This window comes from Myxocyprinus asiaticus, chromosome 6, assembly GCF_019703515.2.
Source record: "Myxocyprinus asiaticus isolate MX2 ecotype Aquarium Trade chromosome 6, UBuf_Myxa_2, whole genome shotgun sequence".
NCBI classification, from domain to species: Eukaryota; Metazoa; Chordata; class Actinopteri; order Cypriniformes; family Catostomidae; genus Myxocyprinus; species Myxocyprinus asiaticus.
The window spans coordinates 39,461,160-39,477,843 of NC_059349.1; the positions used below are offsets into that span (position 1 = coordinate 39,461,160).

Genomic DNA, 16,684 nt, shown 5'->3' on the forward strand with positions numbered 1-16,684 from the left:
ACATAACTCCTTTTTCACTGTACATCTTGACATCAGTGTCCTTAGCCATCGATTACACTTCCTATAGTGCCATCTAGTGCTCTGCGCATGTGTCAAGATCTAGGAAGTGTAATTGAGCTTGAAATCATGATTGTGCCTAGAGACTGCAATAGCAAGATGTACAGTGCAAAAGGAGTTATATTTTGGTCTGTTCTCACCCAAAACCATCTGCATCGCTTCAGAAGACATTGATTAAACCACTAGAGTCCGATGGATTACTTTTATGCTTCAAAGACCTGATCCCCATTCACTAGCATTGTATGGACCTACAGAGCTAAGATATTCTTCTAAAAATCTTTGTTTGTGTTCTGCAGAAGAAAGAAAGTCATACACATCTTAGATGGCATGAGGGTGAATAAATGATGAGAATTTTCAGTTTTGGGTGACCTATCCCTTTAAGGCAACATTACCTTAAATCATTGACTCACTCTCATATCGTTCCAAATTTGACTTTCTCTCTTCTGTGGAAGACAAAAGGTGAATTTTTGAACAATATGTTGGACACTTTTTCATAATGAAAGTTAATCAGGTCCGGGGTTGTTAAGCTCCAAAAAAGCAACATCAAAGTATCATATAATTGATCCATGCAACTCATTGACTATTCCAAGTCTGAAGCTATCATATATATATATATATATGATAGCTGCATGTGAGGACCAGACTGAAATTTAAGTAGTTATTCATTGAAAATCTTCACGTTGACTTTAACTCTTCTTGACACATCCATGAGAGAAGTAGCGATGTCCAGTTCATGGACAAATCATTCTTTAAGCCTTCTTTTAAAGGATCTTTTTAATGAATCGATTTTTCCAGTACACAAAACTGGTCTGAATGATTCAATCTTAACTCAGACTGATCCAGTTCTCGAGTTCTTTCATTTGATGAAAATAAAAAAATAAAAAAGTAGGCTAAAATATTCTTCAAAAATTAACCCTTTGTTAATTACAGGTTTGGAACAACATGAGGATTAGTAAATGATGAATTGTAATTTTTGTGTGAACTAATCCTTTAAATCTCCTTCCTGTGTGTATGTCTATATTGCATTTTCAAACTCTGCTAAACCCATATTACTATAATTAGTAAGGATTAATATAATTAGTAAGGATTTTTACTACTAGCACAGCACTTCTATCCAGCTTCCTCTTTTTCTTCACTCCCATCTTCTCTGCCCTCATCCTCAGCTGGATACACCACCATGCACAACTTCTGCCCCAAGTATGTCATTTTAGCTGTATGGGCAGACAATAGCATATAGATTTTTAGTGACCTTTGTAAACACCATTCGAAATCTGATATGTCTACTTAAAATTGGACTTCCATTTATAATTATAATGATAATAAGTGACATTTTTAAATGCACTGCTGAAAAAACTACTTAAACTGGCCTCTAAAACCAGCAAACAGACCTGTCTGACTAGGTTGAGAGACCAGCTGAGACCAACAAACCAGCTTTGGTTTTTTTTTCAGCAGGGTAATTTTCATCCAACTTTTATTTTTAAGGCAGATTTAAGATATTATCATACCAACAAAAGAATTGAAGCTCTTGGGCTTGTTTTCCCAATAGACACCAAAAAGATACACAGGAACACCTGACAACATGATGGCCAGGCCTATAACGCACACCACAGGCTCAGAGTACAGGGAGAAGATCAGCAGAAATGCCCAGAAAAGCAGGAAAATGACTGGCCATGCCAAGCTCACCTGTGGAGTTAAACCTGTTGATTTCAATTAAGTAATGCAAATACACTCTACCACAAAAATCTGTAATCATACATTATTATCAGCAAATGCTCAGATCTGACATAAAGCACTTGAGGCTAACTTTGTCAAAACATCAAAATAACAAAACCCCTAGGATGCAGTCTTACCTTGATTGGACGATAAATGTCTGGCTCTTTGATACGAAGTACAATCTGCCCAGCAACTGTGACCCCATAAAACAGGTAGTTAATGAAGCCAACAGTTGATCAAGGTGTATATGTCATTGGTAAACAGCATCAGCAGAGTTGATATACACTGGGAAATAGACATGTATACACATTTCATCAGAATACAAACACCTACCACACATCAACACACAATTTAAAAAAAGTAAGGTTTACATATACTGTAGGCATAGAAGAAAATTAGCATGCAACAAGTAGGGGAGTTTCCGGGTTCAAAACAAATAGACAGCATTTGTGGCATAATGTTGACAACCTTTAACAATTTATGCCGACTTGTCCCTTCTTTTCTTTAAAAAAAGCACAAATATGGGTTACAGTGAAGCACTTACAATAGAAGTCAATGGGGGCCAATCCGCAAATGTAAAAAAAATAAATAAATAAATAAAAAAAGAAAGAAATGTTTCAAAAGTATAGCCACAAGATGCAAACAATATACATGTTAACATGATTTTTACTGTGATCGCTTATTAACCTTTTCTGTGTAAAATTATATCCAATTTTACATTCGTTGCCATTACAATGTAATGCCTTAAACCATAAAAAGACAGAAAAATGACAATTTAAACAACTGTACAGCTCAAATAATAAAGAAGTTTTAAAAGAAGAATAAATGTAAGTGATTTTATAAAATTATAAGCTTTACATTTCTGCTTTTAAACCCTCCAAAAATTTTCCCCATTAGCTTCCATTGTAAGTGCATCACTGTAACCTCAATTTTGTTTTAAAGAAAAAGGAGGGACGAGTCAAAATGTTTTTTAAGTAATCAACATTATGCCACAAATGCTGTCGATTGAGCCTAATTCGTATTGAACCCAGAATATTGTTTTAAATTGAGAACAAGAATAAAGGACTCACAGTGAAGAGCAAAGCTGGAACTGGTGTGCAGCGATTCACATGAATCATTGCAAATAGACGGAGTAGATGGCCCTCTCTTGCAAAGAACAACCTGAAAGAGACCAACCAACAGTCAACCAGATTAAAAAAAACATAGCATACATAATTATGCAAAATCACATGAGAAAGAGTGCTGTTATACAGAATATCAGCATGGCTGTGATTCAGCGGTAGACACGAGGCTACAGGCACGATTGCAAGTGTGACATTGCTTACAACAGTTCTAAATAAGAAGAAGTTAATACTGAGCAACTTACATTTTAGACACAATATGGCCAGTTATTTTATATATACCATCCAATGGCATCAAAACATGTAATGCAAACTAAAGGAGTGAATGAGAAAAAATATGACACAAAACATGGTATCATTATGACTGACCTAGATGAGGTGAAAAGGGAACCATTAACCCCACCGAAGGTGGACAGTGCCACAGAGATGGGCATGATCCATGACATCACCCCAAGCAGCTTTTCACCAAATGTCTGAAGGAGAGAAAGCAGAGAGATCAAAGAAAATGTTGCCATACATTGGCACACACAAACTAGGCATTTCGCTAAACAAGAGATTTAGCACTAATCGCAGATGGGTCAGTCTGAGGCATATTCTACTAATGAATAGGCCATTTAATTTCCAATTAAATAGAGATCTCAATAAACAGATTGGTGTGGGCAAGGCAAGACAAGAACAACTCACCACGGCAACAGCATTAGAGGCCAACAGCTCCTGAGGGCTCATAGCTGTAACATAAGCAATATTCGCAAACACATAGATGGAAGTGACCAGAGGGATTGAGATGAAGATAGCAAAAGGCAGGTTCCTGTTAAAAAGAGAGTTGAAACATTAGTTGAATCTGTATTGTAATTCCTGGGCAATCTTGTACTATCCTGAGCAGCAATTGCATTTTCAGTTAAAGGTGCTCTCAGTAACTTCATTACATTTTTATTCACGTTGGACTTAAACTGACACCTAGGAGCGTGGATACAGCATCATTCAAACTCAATAGTTTTCAGTTACTGATGCCATTGTAGAAAATCACTATTCACATCCATCCAGGATTAATTAAAATCCTGAGTGAAAGTGTCCAATAACAGGACGGTTACTGAGATTAAGCAAGTAATATTCGGCTGGTCATGTGATCCCAACATGGCAGCCCCCATGAGGGGACCCTCTCCATGTAGAATAAAACAGCTTTCATAAGGTTACTGATATGACTGAAGTCTTCATCTCATTTGAGTGCTCATGATTTTAGACAATTCATGTCTTGAGAAGTCAAACTTTTCCTTGGGAGAAAAATGAATAGAAACAAATGAGACAACTGTTGACAAACAGTACAAAAAGTTTATATAGTTCAGATAACTTGGTCTGAGAAGAATTTCAAGAGTAATACAAAAAACGTTTTGTGTTCCCTCGCAATAGTTTCCATTCCCTCGCAATACGATTAGCATTCCCTCGCAATATTTTGCGTTCCCTCGCAATACGTTTTGCGTTCCATCGCAATAAGTTTTACACTCCCTCGCAATAAGTTTTGCGTTCCCTCGCAACAGTTTGAGTTTCCTTGCAATAAGTTTTGTGTGCCCTCACAATAGTTTTGTGTTCCCTCGCAATACATTTACTATGGTTTTACTATGATAACCATATTTTAATTATGATATCTGTAGTGAAACCCTAGTGATCACTATAGAGGAAAACGAAATCTACGGTAATAAAAATTATAATTTTGTGGTTATTACGGTTTTACTACACAAATACCATAGTTTAACTACGGTTATCTATAGTAATATTGTAAACTGTCGTAACCTAAGTATTTTGGCGAAGATCATGGTTTTACTATAGTAATGTTTTAGTAACTATGAAAAGTAAGTAACCTTGTTTTTTTGGTAGAAAACATGATTTTAGTTCATTAAACTGTATCCATATAGTAATCATAGATATACTATGGTTTTACTAGAAATACCATGGTACTACAATACCAAGGGAATGCAAAACGTATTGCAAGGGCACACAAAACTATTTCAGAAAAAATAATTCCCGCCATGTCCTCTAAGGGGCTCCGTACTCATCACATCGAACAGATACATACACATTTAATGGCATCAATAAACAATTAAACAATTGTGCATGTTGTTATAGTGTATGTTATAAATGACAGTGTACCTGTGGGGGTCAGTAAGCTCTTCTGTTACATAGTTAAGAAAGTTCCAGCCTCCATAGGCGAAGGAACCCTGGAGGAAAGCGAGTGCGATTCGACCTATATCATATGGCTGTAGCAGGTGAAATGCATGTGCTGGCTCCAGCCAATAAAAATGACCTAGAAAAGCAAACAGAGCAGCATTTTGTTTGTAGAGTATGAGTAAATGTATAATGTGAGTAAGAGCATCTAATGACTGGAGAAAGTAATGTGATTCATAAAAGGAACCATCATAATCATAAAGGAACAAGATGCTATTGATGCTGCTATGCATAATCAATTTCATTCGTTTCTTTTGACTCATGTATTGCAGCAAAGCATATCATTTTTGTCAAATAGTCTATTTAAGTACAGTCTATCATCAAAACTAACTGATTTCTCTTTGATGCTTTTAAGCATTTATTAAGACATCACATGTTCGAATATCAGACATATAAAACACAGCAGACATACTACAAACAGCCCAACATGACATGCTTAACAGATTTTTGCTCTTTTGTTTATAGTGCTAAAATAGGTCAAATATGAAAAGTATGCCTACGTAATACTCTTAGCCTAATGCCTGGCCTCTTATTTCCAAGCCTTTTATGTTCACAACAAATAATTCACACATGAGTTATTTAACCAAGCCAAACACAGATTCCTTTGTTTCCCTGGTTTAATACATTTCACACTACATTTTACTTTTGTAAATATGTTTGTGGCAGTAGAAAAGCATCTAAAAATGTATAAGCATAGCAGCACCTATCCACAAACTCAAAGAAAATAGTGGAGTCCAGGGCAAGTAGTCTAACTGTTTTTTACTCCAGTGAATATTTCTCAGATTAGGGTCATTTTTGAAAGTCAATTTCTGTATAGGCATGAATCTTAAAGTCTTTGCTACAAAAAAAAAAAAAAAAAAGGTTTTGAACATATTCACCATTATTGCTCAGGGGGAAAAAAAGACACTGTTCATTGAACACATGTTGGGGCATGTTGTCACACCATATGGGGTAAGTTGTTACAATGGAACCTGCCATTAAACAGCCTATTATAGGCTTTTCATCCAAATTGAAACAGTAAAACACATATGAAACACAAAACAGCAAAAATGTAACATACTAAAATAAAACATCATTTTGGCCGAAAATACTGTAATTAATAAATTGGATAAATTTAAAGATTTAAAGCATATATGACAACTTGCCCCTATACAAATGTTTTTAATAACTTGCCTCAACATTTTGATATTTCTGAAAAATACCCTTGTACTGGGAGCACAGTTCACATTTAGTTTAAAATCTACCTTTATCATATAGCTGACCCATGCCTGAACATATGCCAGAGTGGTTTTATTGTGTTCATTATATAACCAACAGCTCTAGCTAAAAATATGAAACTTTTTTTTCCAGTCAAATTTTGTTTGGCTGATAGCTTCACAAAAACTGTTCTAATTTTAAGAGTGTTTTGAATTAGGTATGTGAAACCAACATACAAAACCACTGTTAAAGAGAACACACATGTGTAATTGGGCTTCTGACTCAAATCCTAATAGTTAAAGAGATATTAACTTCCCTGTGGGACAACTAGCCCCGGTCTACCCTACATGATTTATGTATTTACAGATAGTAAGAGGGAGAACTTGACCAAAAAAGTGAGTTTTACCCTTGCAGATCTGCACAATGCCCATAATGATGATAAGGCCGAGGGCCAACAGCTTGCCTGTGGTGAACACATCCTGGACACATGTTGCCCAGCGAACACTGAAGCAGTTAATCCATGTTAACAACACTATGAGGCAAAGAACAATTGAGTATCAGTCATTGCTATAACAATCAAACATATACTTGTATTGAACAAGACTCTCTTTTTAGACAGACAGAAGAGTGACATTAGTAAAATATCATATACCTCACCCAATTTAAAATTCAGACAGCTTAAGACAAGCTTGGAGAGGAACAAAATGCTGTCTGAATATTTAAATGGAATATTTCACAGTAATACTTATAATTACTAAAATGTGTTGCTGCCACTTTCACAAAAATGAAACAGCTTTTTTCACATGAAGAACAAAAACAAGGGGGGAAAAAATAAGTTTAAACTTCAAGAATGATTAAAGTTGCCAGACGACATTGTTCCAGGTCTATGAAACTTTCCAAGGACACGCAATCTACTGTAACACCTCTATATATGTACGATTTTAGTTCTTACAAGTGAAAAACACCCCGCAGGCTCCAGACCGGTGTGAACAAGTTCTTTAGAAACCCTCCCATGACTGAATGACAAAACCTGCTGTAAATAAGGTCTAGCATGTGCTGAATAACATTTATATATTTTTTTTATTGGCAGATACCTTTAACAAATACTTTAACAGGTAAGTTAAAGGGCAGTTCATTTATAAATCTGTCATCACTGCTCACCCTTGAGTCTGTATGAATTTTTCTCTGCCGTGGAACAAAAAAGGAGATGTTAAGCAAAACGTTTAGTCTCATTCACTGTCACTGCATCTTGTGTTTCATTCAATGTAAGTGAATGGTGACTGAAACTTCCTAATATCTCCTTCTGATATCCACTGAAATAAGAAAGTCATACAGGTTTGCAACAGCATGAAGGTAAGTGATGACAGTTTTCATTTTTGTGAAATATTGTGTGAGTGGTGGTGGCATAGTGGGCTAAAGCACATAACTGGTAATCAGAAGGTTGCTGGTTTCAATTCCCACAGCCACCACCACTGTGTGCTTGAGCAAGGCACTTAACTCCAGGTTGCTCCAGGAGGATTGTTCCTGTAATAAGTGCACTGTAAGTCGCTTTGGATAAAAGCGTCTGCCAAATGCATAAACGTAAATATCTTGTCAGTTACCTTAAAAATGGCCATTTAAAGTTGACAGTATGTATTGAAAATGTTAACAGATTCAATTATGAAAGAGAACTGTGCTGCATACTTAGTTATGATGTATACTGAAAACAGACTGTACACTAAATATTAAATATAGATAATATATTTTCATATGTATATTATATATTATAATTTATATAATTATGTTATTATTGTTTTGTATATTATTAAAAAAAAATGTGATTCAGAGGGCAGAGAAAATACCTGTATATTTCAGATGGAGCTCAAGAGAGGTGGAGATGAGAGATATAACAGGTGTAACTCTGATTAGTTCAGTTAGCTTTACAATTATTGTCAAAGGTAATGTAAAATAAGGAAGCGCAATGATTTGAAAGGCGTCAAAAGACCGCTCTAACCTCGCATGTTTGCAAATTGCAACGCTGACAGCTTTGTCAATTATAGGCAGGAGCGTCAGTAACTATGTTTCCATCCAAGGATTTTTTGCGCAAAAAGTTTTAGCGCATCAAAATAAAGCTGATGGATACGGATAATTTTTAAGAGAAATTATCGCTAAAATTTCACAAGTGTCAACATAATATTTTTCCCTTTAACTCTAGCGCATAAACTACAGGTGCATCTCAATAAATTAGAATGTCGTGGAAAAGTTCATTTATTTCAGTAATTCAACTCAAACTGTGAAACTCGTGTATTAAATAAATTCAGTGCACACAGACTGAAGTAGTTTAAGTCTTTGGTTCTTTTAATTGTGATGATTTTGGCTCACATTTAACAAACCCACCAATTCACTATCTCAAAAAATTAGAATACATCATAAGACCAATAAAAAAAATTTTTAGTGAATTGTTGGCCTTCTGGAAAGTATGTTCATTTACTGTATATGTACTCAATACTTGGTAGGGGCTCCTTTTGCTTTAATTACTGCCTCATTTCGGCGTGGCATGGAGGTGATCAGTTTGTGGCACTGCTGAGGTGGTATGGAAGCCCAGGTTTCTTTGACAGTGGCCTTCAGCTCATCTGCATTTTTTGGTCTCTTGTTTCTCATTTTCCTCTTGACAATACCCCATAGATTCTCTATGGGGTTCAGGTCTGGTGAGTTTGCTGGCCAGTCAAGCACACCAACACCATGGTCATTTAACCAACTTTTGGTGCTTTTGGCAGTGTGGGCAGGTGCCAAATCCTGCTGGAAAATGAAATCAGCATCTTTAAAAAGCTGGTCAGCAGAAGGAAGCATGAAGTGCTCCAAAATTTCTTGGTAAACGGGTGCAGTGACTTTGGTTTTCAAAAAACACAATGGACCAACACCAGCAGATGACATTGCACCTCAAATCATCACAGACCGTGGAAACTTAATACTGGACTTCAAGCAACTTGGGCTATGAGCTTCTCCACCCTTCCTCCAGACTCTAGGACGTTGGTTTCCAAATGAAATACAAAACTTGCTCTCATCTGAAAAGAGGACTTTGGACCACTGGGCAACAGTCCAGTTCTTCTTCTCCTTAGCCCAGGTAAGACGCCTCTGATGTTGTCTGTGGTTCAGGAGTGGCTTAACAAGAGGAATACGACAACTGTAGCCAAATTCCTTGACACGTCTGTGTGTGGTGGCTCTTGATGCCTTGACCCCAGCCTCAGTCCATTCCTTGTGAAGTTCACCCAAATTCTTGAATCAATTTTGCTGGACAATCATAAGGCTGCGGTTCTCTCGGTTGGTTTCTCACATTGACATCTTTTTCTTCCACACTTTTTCCTTCCACTCAACTTTCTGTTAACATGCTTGGATACAGCACTCTGTGAACAGCCAGCTTCTTTGGCAATGAATGTTTGTGGCTTACCCTCCTTGTGAAGGGTGTCAATGATTGTCTTCTGGACAACTGTTAGATCAGCAGTCTTCCCCATGATTGTGTAGCCTAGTGAACCAAACTGAGAGACCATTTTGAAGGCTCAGGAAACCTTTGCAGGTGTTTTGAGTTGATTAGCTGATTGGCATGTCACCATATTCTAATTTTTTGAGATAGTGAATTGGTGGGTTTTTGTTAAATGTGAGACAAAATCATCACAATTAAAAGAACCAAAGACTTAAACTACTTCAGTCTGTGTGCATTGAATTTATTTAATACACGAGTTTCACAATTTGAGTTGAATTACTGAAATAAATTAACTTTTCCACAACATTCTAATTTATTGAGATGCACCTGTATGTCGATACATCAAATGTCGCGAAAAACTTGTTTGGAAACACTTTTTGTCGAGAAAATTGGCATTAACGCAAAATGTGTCACATGACAGAGTTTACCCCAATCGTTAGGCTGTGTTAATCATGACGATGGTATACATCCTTGAAAGCCAATTTATTGTACGTGATTATGGATTGATCTGGATGGCATAAATATCCGATCACTGCAAACATGACACTTCCAGGAGTGCCAACACAAATACCTCGTATCAAGACATGCACATTGACAAGTGCACAGAGAACAAATGAATGGCCACTGTTTGTGATTAATTTAATCGCTTATTTATTAAAGTTGCTTTTCCACACTATTCAAAATAATAGACGGCACGGAATTAGACCACAATACAAAAAACATATAATTTCTGTGCACAAAGTTGTTTTAAATTAAAAATAAATACACAATACTAGAAGAAAAGCTTCAGTGTGCTTTTTTAAAACACTAACATGTAGCCCAATTCTATACAATTATTGTTTAGTTTACTTTTGAAAAAATGCTGGCAAAAATTTCCTGTATTAAATTAAATAAATTACCAAACGAAAAACGCATTAAATACCAAAAGGAATTTATTTTTTATTTTTAGACCTATATATATATATGTCTTGTCTTTACACAAACTTAAATTAGCCATACCCTGTTCTGTAGACGAATAAAGTCGGCTGAATGACATTTTCCACACTTCAAGACTATAAACTATCAGAACTATTTGTCCAATGCGGAGTTCACTTTCAGAAAACTAGTTTTTGAACATTTTAAAACTTTTAAATATTTTAAATCTAACCCTCATTACCTCGGATCGCATTTGCTGATCTTCTTCAGAAAATGTAAATTGCATTATGACGCTCAAATTTATTTTAGATGATAAAGTTCAGTTGGTCGTTAAAAGTTGTGGGACAAATATACGGGACATAATGCAGTTGAGATGACAATGCTTTAGATTAGATGATTGTTGAAAATAGCCTATTGAATATCAGGAATGTATCATATGTAAACCCTGAAATTACACCGCATCAGTTTTTCTTTAATAGCTGTACACACAGCAAATACACACAGCATATACACATGGATGGAAGGTCCTTATACTAAGACCGAAAGTTTACCCCACTACTTGGTGCGGGTTGCCAGCTTGAACAAAGCCATGACGATTTGCTTTCGGGTCGGAACCGGTGGCAACCTGCCTTTTAGTTATAGTCCTATCAGAAGGGTAAAGGCTCCATTTTGATTGCAATTCCTCATCTTCTGATTGCATTATTTGTGAAATTAAAATGACAGTAAGCTGGCTAATTTCAATGAATTGTCTCAATACTCTCCCCATTTTACCAAAACTTAGGAGGAAAATAATTAGGAACATCTTGGAGGCGAATTAGCGAAAAACACACATTTCTATATGGAAATGGCTTAAGGGCAGATTTCTTTTGCGATAAACCAAAACTTATGCGACAAAGTGTTTTATTTTTTATTTTATAGCATGAGGTCATCACGCACACCATTTTTACTGATAAAAATGGAAAGTCAATGGAAGCAGGCAGAAGTCGGCAAATTTCGCAAAAAAAAAAAAAAAAAAAAATGTAATTTTAAAGTTCAGTAAAAATGCGCTTCCCTGTGCACGCTCACACTAAACTCAGGCGTCAGCTGCTAAATGATGGATGCACGAGAGAGAGAGAGAGAGAGAGAGAGATGATTTTGACTCGCGCAGATTCTGCTGTTTTAAGCGTCTTCTCTATTCACGCCCCAAAATTTAAGACCTCAGCAAACGAAATGTAAGACTTCTTGTAATTTTTTAAAGATATTTAAGACTTTTTATGGCCTTACATTTTAAAAAGTAAATGTAAAGACTTCTTAAGACTTTTTAAGGACCCGCGGTAACCCTGTATTAATTCCATAAGAGTTTAGTTACATCTTCCAACTCTAATCAAACACATATGAACACCCATCAACATCTCTGGATGCACTTGTGAATTACACACAGGTGGGTCAGGTTTGGCTCTTCAGTGCCTGGTTTGAACATGTCCACTCTATCTCTACCAACACTGTTCTTTAGCCCCAGAGGATGTTGTAACTCTGTCCAGTCCACTTAACAACCCCTTCTTGAATGGAAGAATAGCAATTACTCACACAGGCAGGCTGCAGCAAGCACACTAAGAGCTCTCTCTGGAGGGAAACAGGCAGGAAAGAGAGGCTGCAGTGCATAGTTGGCAAAAGTAAGCGCAATCACAGCCTGGCTAGTTGGATAGATCACCAACACTGCGGTCCACAGCCTCAGAAACCTATCCAAAAGGCAAGCCCTTTGAGACTGAGGAACAAACCTTACATCAGTGGTTCTCAAGTGGTGGGTTGCAGAGCTGTTCTGATACTGTTTCGGACAGCAGGGGAAAAGCAATGCTAAATGCAAATAATAAAATGCAACTAACCATAAAATCATTCATAGTTTGGATATAAAAATAATGGAGTGACTATTTGTACAAGTGTAAATAGCCCCTGCCACACAGTGGTGGCGATATGCACGAAGAATGCGAATTGTCAAAAAACAAAAGAAGAAGAATGTAAAAGTGAAAGTGGAGCTGTCTGGTAAAAAAGGATTTAAATACTGATCTGTTTCTCAATTACACCTATTATATTGCTTCTGAAGGTATGGATTTAACCACTAGAGTCTTATGGATTACTTTTATGCTTTTAAGTGCTGGTCACCATTCACTTGGATTGCATGGACCTACAGAGCTGAGATATTCTTCTAAAAATCTTTGTTTGTGTTCAGCAGAAGATAGAAAGTCATACACATCTGGGATGGCATGAGGGTGAGTTAATGATGAGTGAATTTTCTTTTTTGGGTGAACTATCCCTTTAATATTTCCTTTAATACTACTTATAATAATTAATAAAAATGAGTATCAAGGTTGATTATCTCAAGTGATTTAGTCAAGGTGAACGTCGAGGAGTTGAGAGAAAAGTTTGATCAAGGTAAAATTAATCATAGTTTTGCTACAGTAATATTGAAATAACCATGTTTTTTTTTGGCAGAAGCCATAGTTTCAATGCAATTAACAATGGTATTACTAAAGTAATATGGTGTTAATATAGTAACGATGTTTAATATTGTGGTTACTATGATTTTAACTACAAAATACCATGGTGATACTATGGCTGCTGTTGTTAAATCATGGTTAATTTTTGTAAGGGAAGGTTAAGGTTAGGTTTAAGAGTAGGGGTTTTTGTAGGATGTCTGTGGGACTCTACATAAACACAATAAACATGCTGCAGTGATGCCACGATACTGTATGTTAGTATTTAATTAGGGGTGCAAATAATATCTCCCACTATTTGCAGCAGGGTTTAAATAGCATCAACCACTATTTGCACTTAATGCAAATAGACTCTGCCTTAAAATAAATAGGCTTATACAATTATAAAAGGGAGGAGAAAACACTTCCCATATCTTTTGTTGGTAATGTCAAAGGCTGTGTACATACAATCAGGCACAAATTCACCTGGCCAAAACGAATAGGTTACATGGCATGCTCACATCCTCAAAAACAGTGTTAATAAACATTTGAAAAGGACATTGTTGTTTACTTTAATGCCACAAACTATTTTGGTACTATGTTGGGTCGCCACTCAATGTAAAATCTGAGTCAGTTATATTCCATCTACAAAACACAGACATACACAATATTTTAAAAAAGAATTCAGTAGGGCACAAAAGAAACACATCAGCCTTACCCTGCTAGGCCTCCAAAGATGTCCTTAACGTAGGAATAGTCTCCCCCAGACTTGGGGATTGTAACTCCCAATTCTGCATAGCATAGAGCACTAATGGCAGTGATGACTCCAGTAAGAATCCACACTATGAGAGCCAGACCCACTGAACTGGCATTTTCCAAAACACCCTTTGGACTTACAAAGATACCAGAACCGATGATGTTACCTGGGAAGATAAGGACAGACAGGGCAAGTGCATTTAATAGAAAGACATGACTTTAGTGTTGTCAGAAGTGGAATGAATTAGGTTAATAATAAAATGGATTGTTCCTCTAAATTCTAAATCATTTTAGAAATGTACAAAACCATTGTAAAATGACTATAAATGTACAAATGTAACCAAACATTGTACTGTATATTAATGCTCTACGTGGCAACAATAAACAGCCAACCTTTTGGCTTTATTATATATTTTCTTCAGTTATTTGAGTTTATCAGTATATCCTATAATCTGTCTGTCTGTCTGTCCGTCTGTACCACTGAATATTATATATACACTGTAAAAAATAATGATTTTGCCTTTTAGTTATAATAAATTAAAATGTAGCATTAGAATAACCTCACTGGATAATAATTATATTTTTTTTTTCACACATCTGCACATATACAGTGAAATTCTTTTTTTTTTTTCACATATCCCAGCTAAGCTGGGGTCAGAGTGCAGGGTCAGCCATGATACAGCACCCCTGGAGCAGATAGGGTCAAGGGCCTTGCTCAAGGGCCCAACAGTGGTATCTTGGCAGTGCTGGGGCTTGAACCCCTAACCTTCTGATCAGTAACCCAGAGCCTTAACCGCTGTGCCACCACTGGACTACGCACATAATGCTCATGTATTTGGATTTCCAGCATGCACTGCGGCATGAATAAATTGCAGTTTTACTGTCTGTTTTTGTACTGTTTGCTGATTTTATTTATGCTGCTGGTTGTGTTTGTTGGCACTTTCAGTAGAATAATTCAAAGTTCATCTTTTTACTCAATGATGTGATTTGCATGTAGTGTTGAGGCCCAGGTGTATCTCTTAGACAAGCTTAAGTCTGAAAATGATAAAGAGATTAGATGCTGGTCTCTGATCATCAACGGGCCATTCACAATTAGTTTATTTTACCTCTGACAATCGGATTAACTACTTCTTAGGTTATTAATAATATTAAATGATAATATAAGTAATTTAACTTCTCCATTCAGTTTAACTGAACTAAGAAATGTAAGTTTACTTAAAAAAGACATTAAGCACATTTAGCAGGTTATATTGATTTAAGTCAACTTTATGTTCCATTTAAACAACTTTGCCTTTTAAGTTGACAACTTGAAATGATAAGACAGAACAAACACTGACTTTCTTAAGTTTAAACAACAAGATTTTGTTTTACAATTATACTGTCAATAATCTGCATAAATTGTATCTGGCATATATCAATCTCTGTGATCTGCTCTTCTTTGTGCATGTCTGTGTGTCTTCCTGTACATAATATGTTTACTGCTTTGTAACCTTCAGAGCCAGTTTCAACTAGTCTGGTAAAATATTGTTCATTGTTAATGAATTTATTTCAAAAATCAAAAAGTATTTTTGAATGATGCATAAAACTAACGCAGACTTACCCACGATAATGCCACACGCGCTGACTAGTCCAATCTCTTTCTTCAAAGCCACTGCTGTTTCTTTGCCTGTATCAGGTACTGATGCAGCCCTGCGCCTTGGACAATTGCTGCTCATTTTCACAGAGAGCAGCGCAACTTGCTGAACAAGTGTCAATGTTGAGAGCCTCAGTCACTTTATCCTCCCGCCCCAACTACATATGTGTACGCTGGTAAACACGCCCATGGTCCTCCTGTTTAGTCTTGTTTTTTTTGTTTTTTAATTAGTGAAACAGACCCAAAGGGAATAGCTATCGTATCCTTCAAACAGAATTTGTTTTCCATTTGTTTCATTAGGCTACTTAATAGGCTATGACATCGTTCGTTTTTCATTTGATATTTCAGCAACGATAGCCTATAGCTCAGTATCGTCAATTTATAATAAAACACAAATAATTATGCTGTACTTTTCTTTCATGTTATTTTAACCCTTTAAAAACTGATAGGTTACCATTTTTTCCAGCCAAAATACTATAGAATAAAACTGTGTTAACTTGGTAGCCACTGTCATTAAAAAACAGAAAGATGTTGAAAGTTTCTAAGGGGTCGTTCAGACCGAACGCGTTCGTGCGCTAAGAAAAGCTAGACGCGACGCAACAAAAAGAGCAGAACGCAGGTGTCTAGAGGCGCGTTTTTAACAGTTGCGTCAGAAAAACGCGGCGCTCCTGCGCGAGACGCTAAAAAACCGGCGAGACGCGGCGAAACGTCCGTCCAGCACAGGATTGCTCGACTTTGGAAAGCTCAGGACCACCTCGATGCCCGCACTCTTAAAGCTGAACTATGTAACTTTTTCAGTGTTCAAATACTTTCTTCTATCCCAGCTTAATATGCAGAGACAATTATAAGTAAGTTAATTTATAAGTCAATTTAGTCGAAAAGTGTAAATACTGTCTTTGTGGCAGATAAAAAATTCCTGTGTTTGTTTTGAGAGATCCGCCTCAACAAAGTTACTCAACCAATGGTGTGAGCAGGGGGAGGGACTATCTAAACAGAAAAGGAGGGGCATATTCAGAAAGCTGTTTTGAAAACATTGTTTTTGCAGTTCTGTTCTGTGGTGTTAGTGTCGCAGAAATGACATACTTCAGCTTTAATTTTTAAATAAACTTTTTGATAGTAAGAATTATTAATAATATAGTAATTATTTTATAAATTATACTGT

General features: G+C 36.3%; 1 pseudogene; it reads right to left on the reverse strand.

The window, feature by feature from the left end:
- Window positions 1–352: 352 nt before the first annotated feature.
- LOC127442327 (large neutral amino acids transporter small subunit 2-like) lies at window positions 353–15,775 on the reverse strand (annotated as a pseudogene).
- Between the last annotated feature and the right edge of the window lie 909 nt (window positions 15,776–16,684).